At 45.1% G+C, this 27,210-nt stretch overlaps 1 protein-coding gene across 3 annotated transcripts in view; it reads right to left on the reverse strand.

Annotated features, from left to right (window-relative positions):
- NGF (nerve growth factor) overlaps positions 1-27,210 on the reverse strand; it is a 122,516-nt gene that overhangs the window by 16,229 nt on the left and 79,077 nt on the right. The window contains exon 1 of one of the 3 annotated variants that reach the window (XM_046645171.1): positions 16,243-16,340. The exons of the other annotated variants lie outside the window; for them this stretch is intronic. The gene's annotated coding sequence lies outside the window, so the exon portion shown is untranslated. Of the gene's footprint in view, positions 1-16,242; positions 16,341-27,210 lie in introns of those variants that run through there. 3 annotated transcript variants of the gene reach the window in all.

Consider the following 27,210-nt stretch of genomic DNA (forward strand, 5'->3'; position numbering starts at 1 on the left):
CTGTGGAGGGAGCTGCACCTCCAAGGGCCTTCCAGGCACTGGTGTCTCCATGTCTGGTCTAGAGTGTCCTCGTTGGTCCCCAGGAAAGAGGGCGCTTGACAGACTGCCCCAGCTCCCTCTGGGCCACAGCCACCAGGCCCGGCTCCAGCTCCCACCTCTGCCCCAGGGCACCTACCCATCCTGAGTGATTGTGCATTGACCTATGCTATGTCTAAGTTCTGCCGAAACCAGACTTTGGTTTTACTTTGTGTAAGAAGGGCTCTCCTCTTTGCCACATTGTGTCTACCCGTCTGTGTCCAGAGCTTACAGCCCCAGGTTTTTAAAAAATTGGTTCTACTTTTCTTTCTCTCCGCAGACCTGATTTCCATATTCCCAAAATATAGATTCAAACTTTTTATAAGATAAAAAAATAAAAATTTAAAAATAAAAACAAAAATTTAACAAACAAAAACCAAAAAGTTCACAACCAGTAGAACTGTATAAATATACATGTTTGTTTTGCTTGTGTTGTCCCCAAGAGAGGAATCACCTAGAAAGGCATGTGTTGTGGCTATAGGCAGAGACCAGAACCAAAAGCTCTGTGCACTTGTGCTCATTAAGTCCTAGCATCTAAGTGCCCCATGTCTCTCTGCCCACTTCTCAAATCCATCATAGCATTTACACAAGTCAAGTCTATTATTCAGATCCATAGAGCATGGCAACATTATCTCCAACAACTACCATCACTGCCTCCATCGCCATCACCACCACTACCTCCTCCAACATCACGACCACTACCTATCATCACTACCATCATTTGTACCAACACTTTCTCACCACCACCATCCTATCATCACCCATCACCACTTCTACCATTTTACCATCACCATTACCACCCCCACCATCAATACCACCATCACCGTCTTCACTTCCATCAACACCATCACCATCACCACCATCCCCAAAACACCAAAGAACTTTCTGGAGTCAGGAAGTCTGACCAATGTTTTCCAAAGTCTCCTTTTAGGCTGTCAACAGAATCAGCAGAGCCAGAAGAGAGCCCAGCCTGGGGATCATTTAGTCTCTTCCAGAGTAGTTATATGAATTGTTTAGGTCCAAATAACTCCCAAATGAGTGATGAATAGAGTCTGGCCTAGAAATCAATATTCCCACTTTCATGGATAATCCATTATACTATTTTCTAGCACTCATTCTGGAAGCTGTTTTTTCCTTTCTTTCTCCTGAGATTTTTTTGTTGTTAACTTTTATTTCCAATAATGTAGCTGACATCATCCAGTTTAGACCTTGACAAAATTATCTCAAAAGAGGAATATCTATGACTGTCACAAGGACATTACAGAAGATACACATACACTGAAAATAATAAATAAGGAATATGTACCTTGGTCCTCCAAAATGACACAGGTTCTTCCATTTGCCTGATACAATGTGTTAAGGATAAGTGCATGAATTTTGCTACCACCTTTGAGTTTTTCTATTTCTTCATTTCTGAAGACAAGTGGACTTTGTGTGTAGGCCCCTGCAGGGAGGGAAAGTTCTCCTGACCCCTCCCCTCAGCCTCCAGAGAAGGCTCCTCTGACTAGTCTGATTCCATGGTAGTGATTGGCTCCCACTTGTAAGAGGGGAGTTCCCTGGGAGTTAAAGGCCTGGCCCTGAGTATGGCTGTCCCCTGGGCCTTCTGTGGCAGCGGGAGTAAGGGCCCGTCGCCTGTCCCAGGAGGAGGCCTGGTCAGCTCCCTGGCACACTTCTTCCTCAGCCACTTGTTCAGACTGAGTGGGGAACTTCTTCCTTCTGGGCCATGTTGTTGAGTACGCCAACACTGCAAGTTTGAGTTTGGGCTTTGGGAGAGAAGGGGAGGGGGTGGGATAGAAATCCTCCAAGAGTTCCCTTAGGCCTCTCCCTTAGGCTATCTGAGAGGCATTGATAAGGACAGAATTACCTATATTTTAGGTGTAAAATTAAATGTAATGTAACATGATGTATTACAATATGTAAGTACTTCACTAGGATAAACTGTGGGTTAGAAGAAGTCAATACAACTACTACCTCTAATAATAAATAACATTTATTGTGTGTTATGTGTCAGACACTCTACTAAGGGCTTTCTATATATTATCTTTTCCAATACCTATTAAAAATCTTCTGAGGTCAGCATTATCCCCATTTTACAGAAAAGGAAACCTCAACTCAGCATGAAGTGGGAAGTGCAAGGTTACACTGCTTAGCGGATGGCATGGTGGACAAGAGCCCAGGTCTCTTGCTCTATGGTCCACATCTCTCCACCCTACTCTAGACTGCTCACAAATCTGAACGTTCAAAGGAACAATAGCTTTGCCGTCTGGGTTTTGTATTAAGGGTCGATTTCTGCTTCTGTGATACAGATAATGTACAGGTGAGATTCTATGTATTTTCTATTCTTGAATTTACCTAATTTATTTTAAAAATCTAGTGCTGATTTTCTAATTATAAAATACCTTGACTTCTCCACTTATCTGTCACGAGACTCTCCTTGTTACACGTTGAGGGAGCTCACAGACCATATTCCCTCCTCACCGAAATACTCTAATGACCAAGAAACAGATTCTGGAAAGACCCACTATTCTAACAGAAATGTAGGCATGGAAGACAGATGTTCAGAATGTGCAGTTGTTTCTTACGGAGCAATTTATAGAATACTGGAATGGGGCTATTCCATTTACTCTCACACATTTTCTGGATAAGATTTACTCTTAATTATGAGATTGTGAAAAAAAAAAACCCACAGGCAAGACAGGAACTACTCACTCTGGGCTGGGATGTGATTGATTGGTTTTTTGGGTGTGAAGACCATGCCAGAGGCTGATGGAGCCAAGTGGAGTCTGTTAGTATTTCCATTCATGGACACGCAATAGAAAACCATCTCATACATTTACAGGAAAATATCGAATACAATATCTTTGTTGAGCATAATCAGAACCAGAGTAAAATTCCAGTCGCCAAGAATAGAAACTTACCCTAATGATTTCATTTTTAGTCCAAAATATACAATGTTTTCTCTGCCTGCTCTGTTTGTCACTTTCTAAAACAAGAAATTACCAAGCTCTGACTTTGGTTTATGGGACTGATGGAAAGCAATAAACCCTGAACAGGAATGCAAAGAGATCGAATGTCAAGGGTCCTTGGTGGATGAGCATTCAGAAGTGGATTCAATTTGTGATTTGCTGACTTTACTTCCCAGAACCATGTGAAGTACTCAGTCAGGGTTCAACTGTGCAGGCTTCATGCTCTCAGAAGTGAATACCTCATAAAACAGAAGTGAATCAAAGGCAAAGAAGAGGAGGTTGAGTTACCATCAGTGTTTCTTTTTAGGCAGACATAGTTGTCCTCATTGTTAGCAGGTGCAATGATCTTTTCCTAACGAATGAGAATCTCACACTATAAAAGAGACAGGACACCTAGACAGAAGAGAAGCACCTCCTTCTGATTTGCCATAGTGAATTGAGTAAATGGTTTGATATCAGGAATCACGCTGCTGTGTGCAGCAGACTGGTGGTTTTCATTTTAAGCTCTGGGGTGAAAATCTGGCAGTCTCTTTAGCCCACCAGCCTACAGCCTTCAGAAACTCTCTTTGAAAGAGACAAGGTCGCTGTCTTCTTTTAACTTCTCAAGGATAGTGTGAGCGGGAAGGCACAAATCATAAGAAGGCTCTTCACCAGTGAGCAATGGCTGTCACCTACAGGCTAACAGTGATATTTTGGCAGACACACACCAGCCATGAATTATGTGGCTTGGCCCCAGCCCTACCGGCACCATGGGGGATCTGAGTAATGCTGACAGTGAGGATGGCCCTGGCTCTGGTGCTGGATCTTCTGCTTCCAATTAGGGGCCAGCCTGGGGCTGAGCCCAGGTGAAGGACAGAGGGAGAAACGCCTATCTCATTTCCCATCAGCTTGGAGCTTGATGAGTATGTGGGGCATGAATGGATGAGTCCTGAACAGATGGAGTCAGACCAGCCCAACACCTGCAGGCACTGGGACAAATGAAGTGAGCTGGGATTTGCCCTACCCTTAGGAAACCTGGTGTCACTGTAAGGGGAAACTGAAGAAGTGGAATGAGAAAGATGGAACTATAGTGAGAAGCAACTGAGACAGGAAGGGAGTGGGAGAAAGAGCAAGCACAGTAAATGAGAGGAGAGAGGGCAAGAAAATGACAGAGGGGAGTGGGCAGAGCAAGAGGAGCACGAAGAGGGAGACCCCCAGGGCAAAGGAACAGAGAAGAAGGAAATGGAAGAGAGACGGGGTTGAGGGAAGCCTTTGAAGACGGCCCCGGCTTCAGCTCTAGTGAGGTCGAAGAAATCCCTGTGCAAATCATAAACAGACACAGTCTTCAGCCTGTGCTGATGAGATGTGATTCCTGGATTTCTCTAGAAAAAAAGCCCAAGCAATAGGCAATCAGAGTCATCTATAATCAGCCATCCTCCCCCACCCCAAAAAAACCTAGATTTCATTGAACTGGCTTCTGGTAACCTTACAAGATAATCCTGATGATGTTTCAATTAACAGTCTATTAGAACATGACTTTTGCTGGAAAAATTCCAAATTTGAGCCCAAACCCAATGATAACATTGCCTTGGCAGAATGACACAGTGATTTCACTCCATAGGTTAGGATAAGGCCACATCCCAGGGTACACAACATCTTCAACACAAAAGTCCTTCATCACAGAGTCGCTGTGCTGGGCGTGCCAGACTGGCCCTTAAAATAAATGAGATTGAATGACCTCACCATTATCAGATTCAGAGAAAATGCCTTGGAAAAGAAATTGTGAGTGAAAAGGACAAAAGGACAACATCAGGGGAATTGGGGCTTCCCATTGATGCTTAGATCCAGCTGGAGTTGGTTATAGTGTAAACTTTGTTTAATCAAATCCTCTGTCATTAATAAAACCTCAAACCAAACCCAAACACAGATAAATGATGAGGTACTTGGATTTCACATTGGGCTTGCATCATTGCTTCACTAGGTGCCATCCATAAATCTGGGATGCATGCTGCTGGAGCTGGAACTGCAGAGACTGGGGATGTGTCCTGTAGATGTGCTTCCATCATTCCGCTGTACCACTCCCTTCCCTGTGACTGCGGCTCAGCCAGTCAATGAACAGGCTGAGGAAAACCACTGGCTCTGCCCAAGACCCACAGGCCTTCTCTTGTCAGTGAGGCAAGCGTTAAAGGCAAACCAGGAAGGTGAGGCATCTGGAAACCACCCCATAACAAAAACGCCTGGATGAATTAGTGATGTTACAAATTCAGGAAAGCTTTCACTGGCAGGGGGAGAAGAACTGCTTTCCATTGTTCCAGGAGATGCAATTGGGATGAATGAGCAGAACTGGAAGAGAAGGAGGTCCTACCTCAACAGGAGGTTGCTAATGAATCCAGCAAAAGGAATGGGCTGCCTACTGAGGTAGAATTCTCTGTCACGAGCCACGTTCACTTCAGTCTGAATGACTCTAATGCCCTCTTACTACAGGAGTATTAAACTGGTGTACATGCAATTATAAGCAATTAGAACAAATAAAAGAGAAGGAGGGAGGGTGGGAGGAAGAAAGAGAGAAAGAGAGAGAACAAGTAAGAATTTAAATAGTGAGGGTGATTCTTCACGTCATTCCACCAATGAGCACGTGAGGTGGAGACTGGAAGATGCTGTTCTTCCATCAGGGTCAGTTTCTATTGACCTCTCATTCTGTGAGCCTTTCTGTGTGAATTTAGTGTTAAAGAGTTGTATGTTTTAAACAATATGACGTTTGCAAGCCAACTACTTCATCTGGCACTCAGTCGAAGAAAGAGCAATCTGTTCCCACACTGAAGGAAATGCTAGCTGGTTGGACTTATAGAGAGGCATTATATTATTCTCCAACTGGGGCCTTCCTAAGGGGTTTTTGAAGGTAAAGTTGACTACACTTCACAGATCTCTTATCCTTTGACTTTAGAGCACAGCCCCTGCATCGGATCAGCCAGGCTCCAGCCTCTGCATGGGATCAGATAGGAATGCTAGAGAAGAGTCCTATTGGCAGGGAGGCCACGTAGGTGGCATTTAAAAGGTGGCGGATGATGCGAAGGCGGCAGTGGATGTACTGAAGCAATGAGGGCAGCCCTGAGCCCTCCTTTACACTCTCACGACACCGCTTTAGTACGCCGATGCAAATTAATCATCTGACTATCTTAGTCTCATATCTCATATCTAGTACCATATATATCTGCTCATTTAGGAAGCCTAGTCCTGATAATATTATAATAAAATGGGTTTAAAATAGTTGCATGTATTACAGACTCAGGGGAAAAGGACTGGAAGGAAGTACAGCAAATGTTAGCAGCAGTTGAGTTAAAGGATTATGGGTGACTTTTGTGTTATTCTTTTTTTTTTTTTTTGAGGAAGATTAGCCCTGAGCTAACTACTGCCAATCCTCCTCTTTTTGCTGAAGAAGCCTGGCTCTGAGCCAACATCCATGCCCATCCTCCTCCACTTTATAAGTGGGACGCCTACCACAGCATGGCGTGCCAAGCGGTGCCATGTCCGCACCCGGGATCCGAACCGGAAAATCCCGGGCTACCGAGAAGCGGAACGTGCGAACTTAACCGCTGTGCCACCGGGCCGGCCCCTGTGTTATTCTTTATATTTTTCTAAATATTTTGCAACAAGTCACAAATAGCTTTTATAATCAGAATGTATTTTAAAATAATTTGACAATGTTCTATTTAAAACTATAAAAAGTCCATAGATTTTTACCTGTTAATCCCACTTTTGAGACTTTATCTTAAGAAAATAATCCTAAAAGGGAAAAAGCTATATGCACACCTGGTTTTTTTTTTTGGCTAAATGATTTATAATTGCAAAGTCAGAAGCCAAGTGTTCTTCAATAATGGGATATTTAATTAATTACTTTGTGGAAAATCTTTTCCAATAACTTCTCTGTAGTCATTAAATATGAAAAGTGTGAAGACAGTAAGAACAAGGCAAAATGCTTGTGATCTAGTGTGAGATGGGGGAGAAAGAGCTTGGAGAAGACTATGCGTGAAATCATTGCAGCCAAGGGAAATCATGTGTGTGCAGGAACCAGGCCTGGAAGTAAATATATAAAATCAAAACAGTTGTACTGAGTGTTAGAACTTTGGGTGATCTCCTCCTCCTCTCCCCCATTTTCCAAATGGTTCGTGATGTTGTTATAATGCCTTTATAATGAAAATAAGGGCCATAAACCTTTCCATATGTTCTTTCTGTAAACCCTTCAGGTTTTGGGTGATACCAGATGCGTTCTCACATTAGTGCCCCCGCCCCCACCATGATGCCTAGTCTGGGCTTCTTCAACCTGCAGTGGTGCAGCCAGTGTTGCTGACTAAGCCACCAGGTTTTTTGTTTTCTGGGTTTTTTTTGAGGAAGATTAGCCCTGAGCTAACATCTGTGCCCATCTTTTTCTACTTTATCTGTGGGACGCCTGCCACAGCATGGCTTGACAAGCAGCGCTAGATCCACACCCGGGATCCGAACTGGCAAACCCCAGGCCACCAAAGTGCAATGTGCGAACTTAACCAGTGTGCCACCGGGCCGGCCCCCACCAGGTTTACTCTATGGCTTTGGGGGTGTGCGGGTGGCGGGCCATGCTCAACCTGTGAGCAGCCTCTTTGTTTACTCAAGTTACAGTTTTATCACATTGAACCAAGAATAAGGAACTGATGAATGGTTCCAATGTGTGTGGACACCTCCCTATATTTGGTAGTTATTGGGCATGAACGCAGAGGGCTGAGGACTCAGATTCTCCTTTATCTACAGCTGACTTAGGAAGTTCCCTTCTCCAAAGCTCACATAAGGTTTGGATATAATGTCAGCTCCTGATTATCTGTTCTATGGAAGGAAAAAATTGGAAACAAACCACCAAGCTATTCGTAGTGCATATCATTTGGTTGTGTTCACCCCAGGCTTTGGGGAACAAGGAGTAGGAGGAAGAGTTGGGGGAGGAACCACTAGCATTCAATACACGCCCGCCACTTCCCAGGCATCATACTAGGGGCTTTTCAGGGTATTGCTCGCTTATGCTTATCAGAGAGACAAGGAAACTGAGACTCTGAGAGGTTAGGTAACTTGTTTCAGGCCACACAGGCTACAAAAAGGAATTATCTAGTTCCAAAGCACAGTAAGCATTGATTTCCATTCTTTGGGCACATACTAACAGATAATCCACAAAATGAAAAAAATCACTTTCCATTAGTCTAGAATGTACTTCACCAGGGGTTCTTTTATCATCAATGATTCTCAACCAGGGGTGATTTTGACCCCCAACCTCACCTCAGGGGACATCTGGAGACATCTGTGGTGTCATAACAGCATGGGGTTGCTACTGGCATCTCATAGGTAGAGGTCATGGATACTGCTAAACATGCTATAGGTCCTATATAGGACCGCCCACCACAATAAAGACTCATCTGGGCCAAAATGTTAATAGCGTTGAGGTTGAGAAACCTTGCATATCATAATAGAACCCAATGTAACTTATCCCCACTAAATTCACTTCCTTGTTCACTTATGAAATTGAGTTTCTGTGGTTCTGAACAATTCTCAAATATATAAAGCATCCAAGGTGCTGTTTACTGATCACACAATTAGGAACTACTCAGCATATGTAAATCAAATAAATGTGCATAAAATCTGGATGACAATGCCACGTTTAAATCTGAAATTTATGAAAGGAGTTTACAGTGAAATTCCCAGCAAGAAATTAACAACTTCCCAAGTGTTACCAATTGTGGCTAACCCTAATCTGTATTACATTCTACAGTGAGTAGCTAAACATTCATTTGAGTCTCAGGATTCCAATATGTAAAATCAGAAGCTTGGCTGTTTTCTGATTACAAGGTCAAATCACTAAGTTTAACACTTAAGCTGTGTCTATAACCAGAGAGTAAATTGCTTTAGTTTACTGTGGCTTGCTTATTTGGAGGGGCAGCGCACATTAATTTTATTACTTCCATGGCATGAAGATAGCCCCTGGAAAACTAGAGGAAAAAATGAATTACTCAATGCTTTTGTGGTTCACCATAATTCTGAAAGCATAAGATTGTCCCGATATTTGAGAAAGACTCTTAGAAATTCTGCAAAACCAAAAGGACTCAGGGATCATGCAGTTTAGTCTTTAATCAATCAACTAGTATTCATTGGATGACCTACTATGTGTCCAATTCCATGCTTAGTACCACAGAAAGTATTAGACAAGTATAAAGCATGAGCTTTGCCTTCAAGTAATAAACAATATAGGGGAGGAGGTAAGACAGGTGCACAGGAAATATCCAGTGAATAACTTGGGTTCTAAATTGTGTTCTATAGACTGTCAGCAATGACGGGGTTCAGAGAAGCCTGTATCACATGAAATTGCTGATATTTGTTCACATGTTTACCTCTCCCGGTACATTGACAGCTACCAGAATGCAGGGACCCAGACACTTTCTTCTTTGTATATGTCTTGGTGTCTAGACAGAGCGTGGCCTGTAGAAGCCAACTAATTAACATCCACTTAATAATGAATGAATGGTCTCAATAGAATTGGACATTGATCTTGGCCTTGAAGTCACAGGAATGTCTAAACCAATGCTTCCCACCCTTGGGATGTCAAAAGAGGTTTGGTAAGACAAGGGTTCCATGGTCAAATGCATTTGGGAACTGTTGAATCAGTATACCAAGAAATTTACTTTGAGAATGATTAGTCTAAACTATCCAAAGGAAATTGCTTCTTGAGATTGACTAATGCTTTGAAAACCACCATAATGGAGCCTCAAAAATTGTGATTTGAGGATTTTCTAGGGAAGAAAAGGGAAGCCCTGTCCTATAAGACAGGCCTGTGTGAAGGAAAGACCAGGATACGTTTCACATCACACTTGAGTTTCATAAGGGGCCTCTGACACTCTGGTTTAGAGAGTCCTGCTTCAGCCTGTTGTGATGGCTTGAGTCTTGGATGCACAGTTTTGAAAAAGCTGGATGAGTCTTTTCTTAATATTCCCAATGGGCTTGTACTTTTATTTTTTAAATGTCTCTTGCCCTGAACTGTTCAATTGGGCTTGATAAAGTCTCAGCAGACTGCTGGCCCCAGAGCCCTAGGAGTTCTGGGACAGCTGCTGTCTGCTTTTCTGTCAATCTGCCACTGCTCTGATTTTGGTGGGTTTCCTTACAGTTTCCGGTTATAAGTGATCACGTATGGGAACCAACCCACTAAAAAGGCAAAAGCAAAAATACCTACCATATTAAGTTTCTTTACTTTATTAAAAGCTTTTTCTTTTTTTACTTTAATATATCTTTCAAATGTACAGGTTTTTTTTTTTCTTTTCTCATCAACTTTCCAGATTCAAAGGGTTTTTATTAAAAGACGAAGCAGTTTAAAAATAATTGACCGTGAACTGGGGAGTTGAGTAACATTCTATTGCCATCAGGAGAAAATACAAACAGACAGTGACACATTTTGAGAATTATTTCTATTTAAACATTTGAGCCTGAGGATATAGTTGAAGGCAGGGCTAAATCCATTTTTGCTTTGATTTTGAGATAAATTTTGTAAAATGATTCCTAGTACACTGTGTCATGTTCCATCCCAGCTTATAACCGGCATTTTCTATCTGGCACCCTTCCACAGGAGCTGGTTATTGAGCCAGAGCCTCATTATAGCACAGCCTCACCTATCCAGGGCCTGGGGCATGGGTCCTGAGGATGGCATGATGGAAAGGCCCCAGTTCGTCACTGCAGATAAATGGATGTGATTCCACAGTCGAGGAACAGAGTTGGCAGGGTCTGTAGAAGGGTGGGAGAATAAGGCAGGGGCAAAGATCTCTGTGTCTGACTCCCCAAGGTTTGTCTACATGGTGCTGTGGCAGACCTATGGCATAACCTCTCCTCCAGGACAGGCCCCAGGACCCTGGTGGCTCAGGGCTAATCAGCCCTTTGGTCACATTTCCTTCTGTGGCTTTCCTCAGAGCGTGGCTCTGAATGTTTAGTGCTGGCAAAAGGTCGCTACAAACAGCTCTGCTGTGCCTGCACCTCCTTGTTTTCTCCACCACACAAAGCTCCATTTGTGCTGCTTTCTCCCTAAAGTTGCTGCCTAAGTTCTAATGAAACACTGGGACCATCTCTCAGAGAAATTAACAAACCCTTGGGGCACAATGCCTCTTAGAGATGATATGAACTGGATTTAAGTCACATAATTTGTGGCTAGTGCTTGGCAATTGTTCAACTTTAATTCAACAAACATAACGAACACCTCTTCCAGGCAGGTGTACCACACGAGGGACTGCAGGAATTACAGAGGGGAATCAGGCTGGTCTTGTCGGGGTAATAAAAGAAACACACAAACATCTACACTGAAACACAGAATGAAGGTAGATTGTTGACTCACTCATTTAGCAAATATATATTGAGCACCTACTATGTGTCGGCACCGTTCTAAATATGAGGATACAGTAGTGAACAGAGCAGAAAGTTCTCTGCTCTCAAGGAGCTTAAATTCTAGTGGAGGTGGACAGAAAATGAAGAATAAACAACCAACAAAATGTCAGTTGGTAAGAAGTGCTGGAAAACACAAAAGCAGGGCAAGCGTTTGTGAATTACAAGTTGGGGAGGTGCTAGTTTGGTCAGAGAAGGTCTTTCTGATGAGGTGAGGTTTACAAAGAGAGCTGAATGAAGTATGGGGGAGAGCTATGCAGAAATGTGAGAGGAACCTTCTAGGCAGAGAGGATGGCCAATGTAAAGGTCCTGAGGGAGGAGCATGCTTGGCAGAAAACAACAAATGTGCCCCTGTGACTGGGGCAGAGTGATCGCTGGGGAGCGTGGCAGAAGATGAGATCTGAGAGGCAACTGGGGCCCGCTCTCATAGAACTTTATGGACCCTGGTGAAGGCTTTGGACTTTAAAGGAGAAAGGAAGCCATTAGAAGGTTTCGAGCGCAAAAGTGACATGACTGGATGTAGTTTTAGAGGAGCTGAGCCTGCCCAATGGGGAGCAAGCATAGCAGCAGGAAGATGGGTGGGTGGCGCCTTAGTAATCTGGGCGAGAGGTGGTACTGGTCTAGCTGGATGGCAATGCAGGGGAGGTGAGAGGACACTGTAAGTGGGATACGTGGAAGGAATAGGGAGAACAGGATTCCCTAATGGATTGCGATGTGGAGAAGTGAGGAAGAGGAGACTCAAGGATGACTCCAAGGTTTGAGCATCCAGCTGGATGGAGGTGTGATTTCCTAAGATGGAGAACACTGGGGAAGGAGCAGGTTTAAACGGCAGAATCAAAAGTTTAGGTTTGGCTATGTTAAATTTGAGATCCCTACTGAACACACAGGTGGAGAGTTTGAGCAGGCAGTTGATATAGAAATTTGGAGTTAAGGGGAGCAGTCAAGGACTGTAGACATAAATTTGGGAAATATCTAGCTTTGGAACCTGTCTGAGATAAGAAGCCTGCAGAACTAGCTCACTGAGGTTTATTATGAGATTTGCTTTCAGACCTTCATGCTTCTGTAGATGAAATTAAATAAGTCTCCCCTCTCTGAGACCCTCTCATCCCCTCCTGTGCTCTCCCTGGTAAGTCTCTGGAAGCTTCCCGAAAGCAGACTTTGCCTGATATAGCTTCCTATTCCTTATACTGCCAAGCATGCACCTGGCTCATCAGAGACCACAGACCATTGAGTTTGATTGAGCAAACCACTTATCAAGTGCCTCCTCCGTGCCCAGAACTGTGCTATGTGCTGTGTGACACTACAAATAGTACAGGGCACCAGTGGGGAGTTAGTATCGTTATACATCAACCAGTAGAGAAACCGAGAGACCATCTGTCAGAGTGCAAAGAGCTGCACGTATGGTCAGGACCCTAGGGTCTAGTCTGTGTTTGTTACTCCGTGACGTTGGGTAAGTCATCACACCTCTGGGCGCAGTCTCCTCATCTATAAAATGATCTGGACCGATTATCTCTAAGATGCCTTCCAGTCTTAAATTCCTGCCTCATCAAATTAAGCATGACTTGCAGGGGTAGCTGGGAAGAGATGTAAGACCTCATGGAGGCTGGGGGACTTGAGTTGGACTCTGGATATTTGTTTCACGCTCACATCTATCTCAGGCAAGAAAAGACGACACTTGGTATCTGCTCATTTGCTCACTTATTTTTTACTGATCTTGATGTCATCTTTAAAAGAAAATGAAAGTGAAATGAATACACATATTCATTTCATTCAAATGAATGATGATAATGGTAGCTAAATGGTAGCTAATGGTAGCTGAAATTTAACAGATACGTTGTATGTGCCAGGTATTGTGGTAAATACTTTAAATGGATTATCTCACGGAACTCTCATAATAGCTCTTTGAGTACAGTCGTTTGTTTTTTGCACAGAGGAGGAAACTGAGGCTACACATACAAACAATCAATGAACAAACTCGCTCTAACAATGTTTTACCCAGATGACATAATTTTAACCTAGAAACTCTCAAAGAAAATCAATACAACTTAAACTTTTAAATCTTAGAGCAATTGAAATGCTTTATTAAGCAGCTAGCATTTTAAGATAAATTTTTCTCAAAGGATATTGCATATTAAAAAAAAAGATTTCCCCATGACTTCACAATTTATGACAAGTGGAGTATTATTTAGGGATTGAGTGTAATTTTCTCAAACAAGTTTGCACAATTCCAGATAGGCCATCCTGTTTTTTATTGTATTTTCACCTAATCAGAGATAACTGATGTTAACATTTAGGGCACACGCTTCTAGGCTCATCTATGGTATTCAAATCTTTACACTACTTTAGTTATCTAGAAATACTTTCTTTTGACACGGGCCTGGTCCTTCGGAGCATGTGATGGAGAAGGCAAAGCCTTTCCCTTGCCCAGTTGGTGAAAATGAAGTTTCACACCGCAGTGAGGAGACGGGGTCACCGCTCCTGTGATTCTCCAATGTGATGGCGTTTGCGTGGAGCCATTTGTTTTCAGCGCAGCTCTGAGGGTTGGGCACCTGATTTCAATAAGTCAAGAGCGCGGTTCCATCCTACACAGCATTAGCAGGCAGGCAGATCTGCTGTGTGTCCACACTCCAGAAGCCAATGGAAAGTTGGTCTCATGGAGCCTGTGGTCCAGCTTGACAACAGAAGACAGTAGTTGCTGTTGGATTCTGTACAATCCCTATGGAGGTCAGACTATGACCCAGAGCCTTCTGGAGCTTAGAAGCCAGGCTGGTATTGTTCTTTATCATTAGTTGTGTTGTCTCAATAAGAAAAAAAAATCTATGAAGTCTGGATGCAGAATTCTCAAGTCTGGAATTCCTCCCACATATGGAAAACAAGACTCACTCAAGGAAACAATGTCACTGTGTTTGTCACCCACATACTCTGGGATCTGACCACAGAGAATAATTTGCACTTTATCCGAGTGCTCTTCACCTGGGACTGATAAAGAGCGACCACTGAGCGGAGACGCAGTCAGGAGACCTCAGTCAATGACTGTGTGGCAGCAAAGTAAACACTCAGTGCTCACTGTCTAACTGGAGACCCCTCCCTGCCGCTGGCAGGAGTCCCGTGTTCACTGTGAAGTTTGGATAATTATCAGCAATAAGATGTTTTACTTAACAATATTTAGACAATGAACATAATAACCGTAACAAGTTAACTATTTCACTGCTAATAAGGAGAACATCCCTTCCCCTTCAGACTGCACGGATAACCCTGTGCCGGCTCCAGGAGGCGTTCAGTGGGCAACGACAGTCTTCACTTTTCCCCCTCCCAGCCCCCACGGTACCCGCCCTCCCCCTTCTCTGGGCTTTCCATTCTCTCTCAGGGCCTCTCTTTCAGGGCCCGAGGGGGCTTTCCAGGGCCAGGCTGCAGCTGGACCATACAGAGCCTTTGTGTGAATTGGCAGAGGTGCCCTTTCCTCAGGCCGACGCAGCTCTGTGCCACAGGGATGGTTTGGTGAGCGGAGGCCTCACTCACCCCCCAGCTAGATGCCCAAGACGCAACTGGCACAACCACAGTGGAGACGGCCCACAGTCCCCCTACCGACGACTGGACAAGGGTCCCCTCTGGACTTCCTCACTGACTCACAGCGTCCAGCCTGGACCCTCGAATTACTGCGCATTGCCAGTAGGGTCAATAGTTACCCTTGGGCTCCAAGGCAGTGTCGGGAAAGGAACAAGGAAGGGATCCAGCTCCCCTGTGGGGCAGCTGGGGGCCATCTTCATGTCCGTTGGCCTTTTGTCTGTGTTAGTGTGGGCAGCTCACACCTCCTTCCCCACGTCTTCTGTCATCTCCAGCTACCCTTTCACCTTTGTTGTCTCCTCTGTACTCTAAATACACAGCAGCTACAAACAGCAACTGCTCCAGTATCACCTCCTCCCGCCACCCTGGCAGCCACCTGCTGATCCCCCAGCCACACTCCCTTTGGGAGCCTTTCTCCCTCAGCTTGTCCCCTGCCACCCTGAGTGTGCAGCTTCATGATCTGAGAGGCGAATTCAAGACCAGATGTTAGTAGCCCATAAGCTGCCCTGCTCACTCTTTTAAGGGCAGCCTCCTAGAGACTCCCTGTCAACCCTAGGGGTGAGCCTACACTGGGACTATGGGCAGATAATGTTCGGGGGCTTCACAGGACCCCCTAAATCAGTCCCTGCATGTTCATGCCTGGCTTTCACTGAGAATCCTGGTTGGGAGACTTACTGGTGTCCCACAGCTTTCAAGTCTGATTAGAGGTCAAGCTAGTAAATGGTTGAAGTTGCATAGCACAGGGGGTGCCTCCCCCAGCACGGGCCAAGTGATAGTCATTGGCTCCTGTCTGGGAGACGATCAGAGAGGAAGGAATTCTGTGGATCTAGAGTGCCCAGATTCTTTTCCCAACCAGACCCCATGGCTGGTCTTTTCCTTCAAGATTCTCCATCTCACGGCCCTGCCTCATCTGTACCCTGCACCACCGGCTACAACCACTGTTTGTTCCCCCATATCCTGTTGCACAGCAGACACTATACACACACACACACACACACAGAAACACACATGCCCTGGAAACAGAGGTGTTTCCACTGCAAAACCCCACCTCTGGCATGCCCACCCATCCTTGCTTCCTGTCAATCTTTGAAAGAACTCAAAACTCACTTTTGCTTTTGGCAAATCTCTTCAGAGAACTGGGGTAGCAGTAGAGGTGCAGGGTAGTAGAATCAGTTGTTTTTAAAAGTTGACCAAATGGCATATATTCTGAACTCTAACCTCTACTCACCTGGTGTTTCCTGTGTTTAGAAACAGACCAGGAAAAACATCAGTGGGACCATCTCCTAACCTCTTGGCCTCGGCTGCGTTTTCAGGCCCTGGTTCTTGCACCGCGAGCAGCCTGAGTTATATTAAGGAAGAACAACGTCAGCTGAGCAGCCTCAGCCAGGCCCCGGATTCCTGAGGGGTCAAAGCCTGACTTGAGCTCTGCCTGGCCAAGTGTCACATACAGCGCTGGGCAGGCGTGGGTGGTTGATAAATATCATTAGATGACAAGAGGGTGACGAAGACCATAAGAACGGGCTCTTTCTTGGTTGCTTGCTATTAACTTGCTGGGATGCCCTGGACCCCAGGAGAAGCCAGATGGCCCAGAGTCTGAAATAAACAGGCCAAGTCACTTATTGATAGTGCCTTTCTGTGAATAGGCTCTTGGTAGAGTTTCTGCAGGAAGGGGACCAGGCATTTGTCCTGAAGAACATGGATATGGTCTGTGCTGCTTACAGCCAGCATGCAGGTGGAATATATGGAGCCTACAGTGTGTTGGTAAAATCAGCCCTCCAAGTGGGGGGAGGGTGGGGAAAGCCCTGATTTGTAGCATCTGCTGCTTTCTGTGTTGTAAATACTCCCACCATGGCCAATTTAAAGCTACCAGTGTGACCTCACTGAGTGTGGAGTTGGGAAGAGAAGCTCACGACGGAGCAGGTGCGAGCCTGAGTGAGCCGGCTCCAGCACACCACTGTCTGAAACATCTTCCTGGATGAGGAAGGAGGACTTCTCTTTATCTTCGGAGCATCTCTCCTCCTCCTATGCCTACCTTTCAGATAGCAAATGGATCACGCCTTCCTCCAGGAATCTTCCTTGCCTTTCTAATACACTCTCTAACGGTATGTGGATCTCTCTCTTATGGCATTAACCAGAGTGGAAGCTTCCCATTCCTTTGTGTGATAAATGATCACTGTCTTCCTGACAGTCTGTAAACCCTGAGGAAGGGAACTCCGGATGGTTTTTTTCCACCCTTGTGTCACCGGTGCCTAGCACAGTTCCTGGCACAAACTCTGATGCTTAACAAATAGCTGATGGAAGAATGAAGAAAGAAATGAACTGAGACCTGAGCTGGGCTTTGCTGCTAACTCTGTGATTTTAGACAAGGCACTTCATCCACTAGCCTTTGGTTTTCTTTCCTTCTTTTTTTTCCATTTATATATAAAAAAGAGACTGCATGATTTCTCATGATTCTTTCAATGCTAGGATTCAATGGATCTTTGATTCAGAAAGTGCAATTTCTGAACATTTGTAGCAGCCTCAGCAATGTCTCCACTTTTTGTATGTGTGTGTGTGCATATGTGTGTGTGTGTGTGTGTGTATGTATATGTGGGGTACGTGTGTGGTGGAGGGTAGACAGGGGCAGATGGCAGAAGCATGAGGAAAGGGAGAAGAGAATCTTACAATGAAACGTTTTCATTTCCTTTTCGTGTCCAAGGCCACCAGGTCATAGAAGACTTCATCTGACAGCGTGGTATTAGATTCATCCCAGTGATTCCTTTCCCAAAAGGCTAAAGGCTTCCTTGGAATTAAAATGGAAGGAAGAAGTGCCAATCAGCTCGTAAGTCCCTTATGGGCAGGTTTGCGTCTTAAATGTCCTTACAACCCGCTAAAGCCCAGAACAGTGCGGTGCTCACCGTGAGAACTCAATGACACCTGCTGAACAGTTAGCTTAAAGACAGACCTCACCTTGGCAGCAAGAATTAGTCCAATTTTGGTGTGACCAAAAAGATCCTCCATTTTTAAATGTTTGCTTAGGGACACATGGGCAGAAACATCCTTAGAACATTTAATAAGTTTTGATCACAAATGAGAACACCTACAATTTTACTTATCCATGAATCTAAAGAAGCAGGAGGACCGTTGTCTCAGGAATTCCTTTTCTGTCCCAGTCCAGCACTTTCTGGCAGAGCCCAAGGCAAAAGCTAAGTTCTGGGTCCCTTTCACTTTTGCTGGTTGCTGAGCAAATTCATTTCAGAGGCCACGGCTCCCTTGCTTTTGTGACTCTCCCAGGAATGAGAGGCGAGAGCCAGGTGGGGCCACCTCCAGGTCCCTGGGAGGAAAGGAAAGGAGCTGCTCCCTGTCTGCGCACAGCATGACATTGCCATTACATGTGACAAAGCCACATGTCACCCATGTCACTTGTCTGTGTAGAAGCTTGACCTGAGTGAAGAGGTGATGGAGGAAACAGCACAAGGAAGACAGAACAAGAATGCTAGACTTTGTGAGGCTTGTGTGCCTGGTGCTACGTTAACCACTTTATAAGCATTATTTAGTCCTCACAGCGACCTTATTATTACCCCCATTTTACAGATGGCTTAACTGAGGCTTACCCCACAAATGAGCGGTAAATCAGTGATACCATGACACTGAACTTTTGCCTTCCTTGTCTAGGGATTTCCTCCCAGTGTTTCAAACTCCATTCTTTTCCCCTCTCACTTTACAAAGACCTTAAGCTCCAAAATATTTCCATGAGTCATTGACCGATGTCTGAAATTTTACTTTCCAAGATTTTAATAATATAATGAAAATAGCTGCCATTTGTCAAACAGCTTTTATGTGCCAAGTACTGTGCTGCTATATATGCTCTCTCATTTAACTACCAGTTTATAAAGGAGGAATTATTGTTATTCCAATTTCACAGTTCAGGAAACTGAGAACCAGAGGGAGTTTCCATAATGTATTTAAAGTCACACCATCAGTAGGAAGGAAGGACCAAGGCCGGCCTTTTGCTTGCTCTGCTGTCTGTGAGGGGTTCACTGCCTTCTGACCAAGAGAATTTGACGGCAGCTAAAAGCATCTGCCCCTGGGACAAGCCGCAGCCTGAGCCTTTATCAGCCATGTATTTCTTAATATGAATGAAGGGTCAGAGGTCACCTTTTGATGGAGTAGGAGTCTGAGAGCATCACATCTCTCAAGTATGCCAAGAAGGGGACCTAATGATGGAAAGGGACTCAGTGACAAGTTGGCAGACAAGTTTTGTGAACAAAAAGGTCAAAGTGGCGTGTCAGCAGCTCTCTGAGGAAGCAGGGAAGGGCTGGTCAGCTTGGGGTGTTTTATGACTTCTGAGGCTGGGTGACAGACAGCCTCATCACCTTAGCCCTACGAGGCACACAGGGCCCTGGCAGCGATGAGACACCATCTGCAGGAAAATCCATATTTCTATGGACTGAGTCAGGGCTAAACTAGCATTAGGGTAATCCAGCACATTTGAGTTTCATCACCATTATATCATTTAGACTTTGTAAATGTTCATTATGATATTTTTGGTAGGTTGGAGTAAGCTGTCTATATCTGAGGTATATTCCTTTAAACCTACATTAACAAAGTAATAAAATGAGGTGTTGGCCAGTTAATCCCCTGTAGTCACATCCTCAGAAGTGTCCAGGCAGCAAAATGAACCAGAGTTAGAAGTGTCCAGAGGTGGCCCTGAGGGCACAGACCTTGACCATACCGTGTCACTGGGAGGAGATGTTGGGATGACCAGAGCTGAGCACCTGGGACGAGGCATTCCCCTGCCATGGAAGACTCCACAATCTACATACCTTGGAATCCTGAGACCTTGGAAAAATGGTCCATGATCTGCACCCCTCCAATCCATCTCTCTCAAGAACTGGACATCAACATCCTTAATTGTGAGGTGGCCCCTGGTGGCTACCTGGGCGGGGAGAACACCCACTCATCACCTGGCACGTGCTAAACATGGCTATATACTTGTCACATGTGGCATTAAGGGAATTACTTTTTTAACTGAAGCACAGGACCAATGTTTGACTATAGGTCAGAGTGTTGGGAAGCAAGACTATCCTGGAACCATGATTCCATCATCTCATGTAAGACCAACTCAACACAGGTCAGCACCTCTATTCAGGACACAGCCTCTGCCAGGCTGCGTGAGAGGTTTGATTTTTATCCCTCGCTGGCCTTTCTAGTGTCCCAGATCCAACTCACAGCCCTCTCTCTTCTCTCCTGGAAAACTGATGGCAGAAGACCCCCCCAAGTTCCTTCTCCAGGAATTACTGTCAGCCCTTGAGGATGAGCTGACCCAGAGATTTTGCCCTGGAGATGCTGCTCTTCCCTCCCGGGCCCCTCCCTCCCTCTATACCGGGCTCCACTCCTGATCTAAACCAAGCTGAGCTTAGATTTCTCTTTCCTGCTCCTGCTTTCTCCCACTCACCTCTCTTTCCTTACTCCTCTTCTCAGTGACACATCTCGGACCCCTGAGCCCTTCAGCTTTGCTCTCCATCCTAGTGAATGTTAAAGTCCACACACAGTTGGCTCTGATCTCCAAGAGCACCCACCCCCACCAGGCACATTCATGCCTGAGAGGAAGCGAGCCTCCAAAGCTCTGTTCAGCTTTGGGCCAGCTTAGCTGAAGGGGCCAGGACTGCAGAAACTTGCAGTGCAGCCCACGTCACGCCTCTTCCAGGAAGCCCTCCCCCAAATGCTAGATCCCACTCATTTCCTTTCCTAACCTTCTGTAGTAATCCACGTCCGTGCTATACTTATCAACTATTCATTCATTCAACAAACACTTATTGAGCTCCTACTACGGGATAAAGCACTTCCTGAACAAGGTTCCTGCCCTCCTTCTTACATGTCTGTGGAAGAGACAAATAATAAACAAGAAAACAAATAATAGAATTTAGTACTCTGAAATAAGTAAAGTAGGGCAAGGGAACAGAGTTTACTGGTGGTAGGGTTTGGTTGGGGTGGGGATAGATATTTTAAATTAGGGTGATCAAGATGTGACGCCTGAGCAGACCTAAATGAGGAACAAAAGCTAACCATGTGAAGATCTATGAGTAGGAGTGTCCCAAATAGAGGAAATAGCAAGTGCAAAGGCCCTGAGACCATAACAAGATTAGGGTGTTGAAAACATGGCAAGAAGGTCAATGTGGCCGCCACATAGCAGGCAAAGGGAGGAGTGATGCAAGACGCTGGAGGGAGTCAGGGTGCAGATTGGACAAAGGCAGGGCTTCTCCACCTCAAACCTCCTGGCGTCTTGAGCCAGATACTTCCTTGCTGTGAAGGGCTGTCTTGTGCATTGCAGGATGTCTAGCTGCATCCCTGGACTCTACCCACTAGATGCCAGCAGCACCCGCCTCCTCCACTTGTGACAACCAAAAATGTCGCCAGACATTGTTGCCAAATGTCCCCTGGGGGAAAATCACTCCTGGTTAAGAACCACTGAAATAAGGCCATGGCAAGAGTATGGATTTTATTCTATGTGTAAAGGAAAAGCCATTGGAACACTGAGAGCTGGGAAATAACATGACATGATTTATCTTTTAAAAGGGCCCTCCAGCTGCTGTTGGGTTAAAAGGCTACAGAAGAACAGGAGCAGAGGCTGGGAGACCCACGAGGAGGCTCCTGGCCGCCTGGGTGAGAGGCGAGAGCGGCGTGGACCAAGAGGCAGCAGTGGGATGAGGAGAAGTGATTCAAAATAAATTCTGAATCCAACAAGACTCACTGGTGGATTGGATATGAAAGGTTATGAGGAAGGTAGAACCAAGGACGATTTATAGGTTTGGGGTCTGAACAATTGTGGGAATAACGAAGTCGTTAAAATGGGGAGGACTGAAATAAGACTTGAAGAAAAGTAGTTTGGGGGTAAAAGTTCTAAATTTGAGATGTCCATTACATATTCAAGTGGACATGACAGTGGAATATCAGAGCCTGGAGTCCAGGGGAGAAGTCCAGAATCCAGAAGTCCTGGATTGGATTTAATGCCTGGCAGGATGAGAATGACAGAGAAAAGGAAGAGGATCCTGGACTGACCTCCAGGGCCCTCCAATATTCAGAGTAAGGAGGAGAAGCCAGCAAAGGAGCAGAGAAGGGAGACCAGTGAGAGAGAAGGGACATTAGGAGAGCTTTGTGTCCCCGAGACACCCCGGCCCCGTAACTATATCCGTCTTCCACTGTCCTCAGCCAGGTCACCACATAGCTGGGGTGGTCCTCAGGAACTCATTTGTGTTCAATGTCAACAACCACCACAAAACCAGGTTCTGAACAACCCAAAGACTTAGCAGAAGTTTCCTTGTTTAATCCTCAGGCTAAGAAGTACGTGCTGTTAGTCCTATTTTACAGCTGAGGAAACAAAATCAGAGAGCTTTAGTAACTCGCCCTCGATCACATGTGTTTCCAGCCCCACTCTCAGGCCTGGAACCCTGGACAGCCTGATTCCTCGTTCACGCTTTTTCTACAGTGCCGTGGGCCTCTCTCACGGGGGCCCGCTCAACGCCTGGCACAGGCCTCGTTCCCACCATGGCAGGAACAGCTCATTTCTGCCCAGGCTTATCTGAAATGCTTTCACATCTACTACTGCATTTGGGAGGGGCAGGCAAGAGCTAGAATCACTCATACAGGACAAGTGACTGTCAAGGTCCCTCACCCAACCAAGGGCAGGGCCAGCACGGGGACCTGGAGTCACACTCCTTGCCCAGGGCTCTCACATCTTGCCTCTTATAAACAGAGCCAAGGCGCTTCCCTGGCTGGCAACCATATTCAATGCAACAGCCCTCTCCGGTAGGCAGGGATGATACCATTATTTTCATTTTACAAATTAAGAAACAGGCTCAGAGAAGTTCTGTGATTTGCCCAAGTTACTCAGCTAGGAAGAGACTGAGCCAGGAATAAATCTCTATCACTTAATCTCAGTATCACTGAGACGAAATAAATAATCTAAATCTGACTTAACCATTTTTCTTTCTTACATAACAACTTTCCCAATCCATACAAGAAATAAGCTTCAGACAGGTTTGCGGAATTTTCCCACGCACAAGAATTGCCAGTCAGAATTCTGTAATAGGTCCATAAGCATTTAAGAAGTTGAAATGACTAGAAGGTGGACATTCTGTGTACTGTGCCAATTTAAAATTACTTTTTTTCCGTAATCATAAAAGCGCTTTTAAAAGAACCTTTGAAACATATTTCTTGATTTATTAAGCCCCCCACTTTCTGACATGTCCCACACTTTTTTAGAAAAATTCAAAAAAACAACACTTACAAGCCCCACCCCCAAAATATTTTCTTTCATTTCCAAGATACAGAGATGCTGACACATGGGCATAAAATCTGGAGTCAGGCTTTGGTGTCTGACCTCCTCAAATAGGAAAATGAAAACATTTCTAAGTGTTCACACTTTCCCTGTAGAGGGACTCACAAAACACTCTTGAACCCAGACGAAAAGGAAGGTAATTCGTTTCATGTATAAGAAACATTCTTGGTGGTGTGTCATATTCTGAGACAATCGGTTCCACTTGTCATTGCAAGTTTCAGACAGAGTGGAAATATGTTTCTTTTTCCTTTTGGGCACAGAAAAAGTCAGTCAGCATTTGTTTTTTCCTAAAACAAAACAAGCCAGGTGTGACAGCGATAAATTTAAACAGCCTCTCGGCTGCTTTGCTTGCGGTCCACTCAAGGTCCCCAGTGCTTGGCTCAGTATAATCCACCTGCTGGGTGCGGGGGGCTGGGTATGATGTGACAAATGTCTCTCTTCCTCTATAAATGTTATTTAACATGTGCAACTAGCCTGGTGATATTAATTTTACAGGGAATAGTGGAATGAATGGCAGAGAAAAGAGAAGGATAGGCTACAGAGATGAAAATTATAGTAGAAACAAGTCCGTTTTCTCTTCTGCCCCACTGCCCTACAACCTCAAATAGAGATGTCTCAACTGTCTAGAAAGGAGCGTTAAATCTTTGGTCTCGACAGGAATTCAGTGTTTGAGGAGATGTCACCGATAATCCTCTTTGAGTCTCTGTGGTGAAAATGGGGCCCAGTGGAAGGGCATTTTACAAGAAGAGTTGGAATGAGCCCCAAGGGAGCAAAGAGAAATACAGAAGAAAGGAAAAGGTGAAGCTTCCACGTGAACAAAGAGGCAGGCAGTTTCTCATCTCTGATCTGTCCTCAGGGGCTACATTAGCCAGGCTCTCAAGAAAATTGGGACATGTCACATTTGTGGCCCCAAAGTAGAATCTTGGTGTGGGTCAGTCTTTCATGTATCCTCCGCTGGGAAGGGAAGGTCTGAGGTCAGTGACAGACTGTCGGCTGGGTTGAGGGCTGGAATAGGATGAGGGTTTGGTTTACCTGAAGATGTCAGCTCCAGTGTCCACTCTAGGAGCCTTTATGCTGTTTATACCAGGAGAGAAATTTAAACCCTCTGCAGTGGGGCAGCCTGGAGCCTCGCTCACCAGAAAATGTTAGGCTCTCTGCTCTGGGCAGGAACTGCTTAAGAATTTGACAATGTCAACAATTTAATGGTATCTTTGCCCTGTTGTCCTTATAAAAATACACTGAGGGGGAAGGATGTGATTTGTGGGAACAGAAGCTTCTTCCAGAGTCCCTGCATCCACACTGGAACCAAAGCATTGATCCCGGTCATAAGGCAGGAAAGGCTGTGATTGCCCTCTCATGGCTCCCAGTGCGGGAGAAGGACGTCTTGTGCCCCTTGGACAATTATGGTCACATCTAGGGGAATGGAATCACAGAAAAATAGCTCTGCAATCATGAAATGGGAGAAAGATGGTAGAGAAGGTGGGACAAAGACAAAATAGGATTGATGCTGTTTCTTTGCTGGGTCTGCCAGAGGAGCAGCAAACCTCAGGGATGAAAACATTTCGGGAAGTCATAGTTCTGATAAGGTTGAGTAGCTCTAAAGAAGAAGATAAAGGAGGAGGAGAAGCAGGAGGAGAAGGAAGGGAAGACAGCTCTCACTTCCTGAGGGCCTCGTTGGTGGCAGGTATGGTACCAGTCACTTTATACATCTTTGTCACGTAATCTCCACAACAGCCCTAGGAAGCGGTAATCAGCTTGACCTTACAGATGAGGACTCTGATGCCTGGAGAACGTAAGTTACCCCAGATCACACAACTAGGCATCACAGAGCTGGGATTCAACCCCAAGTTTGTCTGGATTCAGAGCTACGCCCTTTTCTAAACCATGCTGTCATCTACACCAGTAGCTTTTAAACTTTTTTAACCATGACTCATAGTGAAAAAAGACATTTCCCATCAAGATCCAGTTTGCACACATATGTGTAAACATAGATACAACTGAAACAAAAGTTTCATGAATACTTTCACTCGCTACATGTAACACACACTAATTTTTAAACATTTTACCTTAATCTCTTTCTCTACAAAAAAAAGAGAGAGTTGTGCCACTAAATTGATTTCATGTCCTCCTAATGGGTCTCAACCTATACTCTGAAAAATATTTTCCTTTCCTCTACTCTTTGACAATTGATGTGAAACATTTTTCCACTTCCTGCTTGATCTTGTTGGATGCTGGGCAGCATCTTTGCTGCTGAGGCGTGCTGCTAATTATGCACCCTGCACCATCCCTCTGGTAAGGGGACATCATTAATCAAATATTTCAGAAATTACAAATATCTGACCAAGCTGTTTGCTTGGAAAAGAGTTAGTCCAGGAAACCATCCAGAAAACATAATCACCGATCTCGGGCTCCGACTCGTAATATTTTAAGCAGTTGATGCATGCTTTTGCAAAAGAAACTATTTCCTCCGCTTTTCAGAACCTAAAGGACTCATCGGCTCTGATGGGGCAATGCAGTCACCACCTAACAGTAAATGCCAAAGAAAAAAAAAAAAGGCATTGTGGGGAATCTAGCAATCCACCATCAAGAGCAGTATTGTCTCGCTCGCTTTTTGCTGAGTCCACCCAGGATCTGAAATCAGATGCTTTGCAGGGGAGGGTCTATGTCTCCTCCTGGCTGAGGATTTGAGGGATGATTTTGTTTCGACAGCTAGGGGCAGTGACAGGGTTGGCTGAATCAGATTTAGGTCATGGAAAGTGAAGTCGAGATCAGGTGGTGCAGTGCAAGTCAGCCCTGATGAGCCATGGCCCCGGTGACTTCACTCCAAGCAATGTGCATGCTAATTGAGAAAACATGTTCCTGTGATGGCCTCATGCAAAAATCCAGATTTATGAATTTTTTTTATTCCTAAGAATTCCTTAAATATTTGCCGTGCGTGTCTCTACAGCCTCCCGGAGTACCTTTCCTTCTTACTGAGTAGCGCTGTGTTTTTCTGCTGTGGCCCAGGTCAGGTTTTAAAGGGTGGGATTCTGACACAGAACAACTTGCGGAGAAGCAGGAAGAAGGCAGGGAGAGGAGAAAAATACCCTACACCTACCGTCCTTTTCGTGGGGCAGGAAAAGTAAGTGATGCCCACGTCCTTGAAAAGCAACTGTGTACGAAGCTCAACGAGGGCCCTTCTCGGTGCCTCTGGCCCTTCATTCATAACGTCCTCTGGGCTGGCTAAACGCCCCCACCCCAGCTTTAGGGGCGGAACTCAGGCTTACTGGGCACTTGCTCCATTCCAGGCTCTGGGCTAAGTAAGGGCTTTCCAGCATCCTCTCCCCTCACCCTCACAACTACCCTCTGAGATTGGGATTATGACTCCCTTTTACAGACGAGGAAACTGAGGCTTAGAGGAACCAAGTAAGGTGGTTATAGAGCCAATAAGAGGCAGAGCTTGGATCTGAAGCTAGTTCCATCTGATTTTCCGCCAGGGCTTCTTCCATAAAATCCTCCTTGCAGGACCTCCCCTCCTCCAGGAAGCGTCCCTGGAGGGCACCATGTCATTCAGAAGTCCCTTATACCCACACATTTAGTGCTTCTTCAGCTAGTTCTCATTTTGATACTGCTCTCAATTGCTCCAAAGTGTGTTAATCAAGATAGATAGAAGAGCCTGCAGACAGGTTTCATTTGGTCTGCAAGGATGTCTTGCAAGTGAAGAAATTATACATTCATACTCAAAGTTTGGACTTTTCTTAAAAAGTTGGAAGCTCTGGCCCCAATGGATCTACCATCCCACAAAGCAACAGATGGCCTATCCCCTTTCGATGGGGCATACCCTCTCTAGCTTACCGCAGTCCCTGCCAGTCCATGGACCGACCTCATTTACATTAT

The sequence above is a fragment of the Equus quagga genome, chromosome 18, assembly GCF_021613505.1.
Source record: "Equus quagga isolate Etosha38 chromosome 18, UCLA_HA_Equagga_1.0, whole genome shotgun sequence".
Lineage (NCBI taxonomy): Eukaryota > Metazoa > Chordata > Mammalia > Perissodactyla > Equidae > Equus > Equus quagga.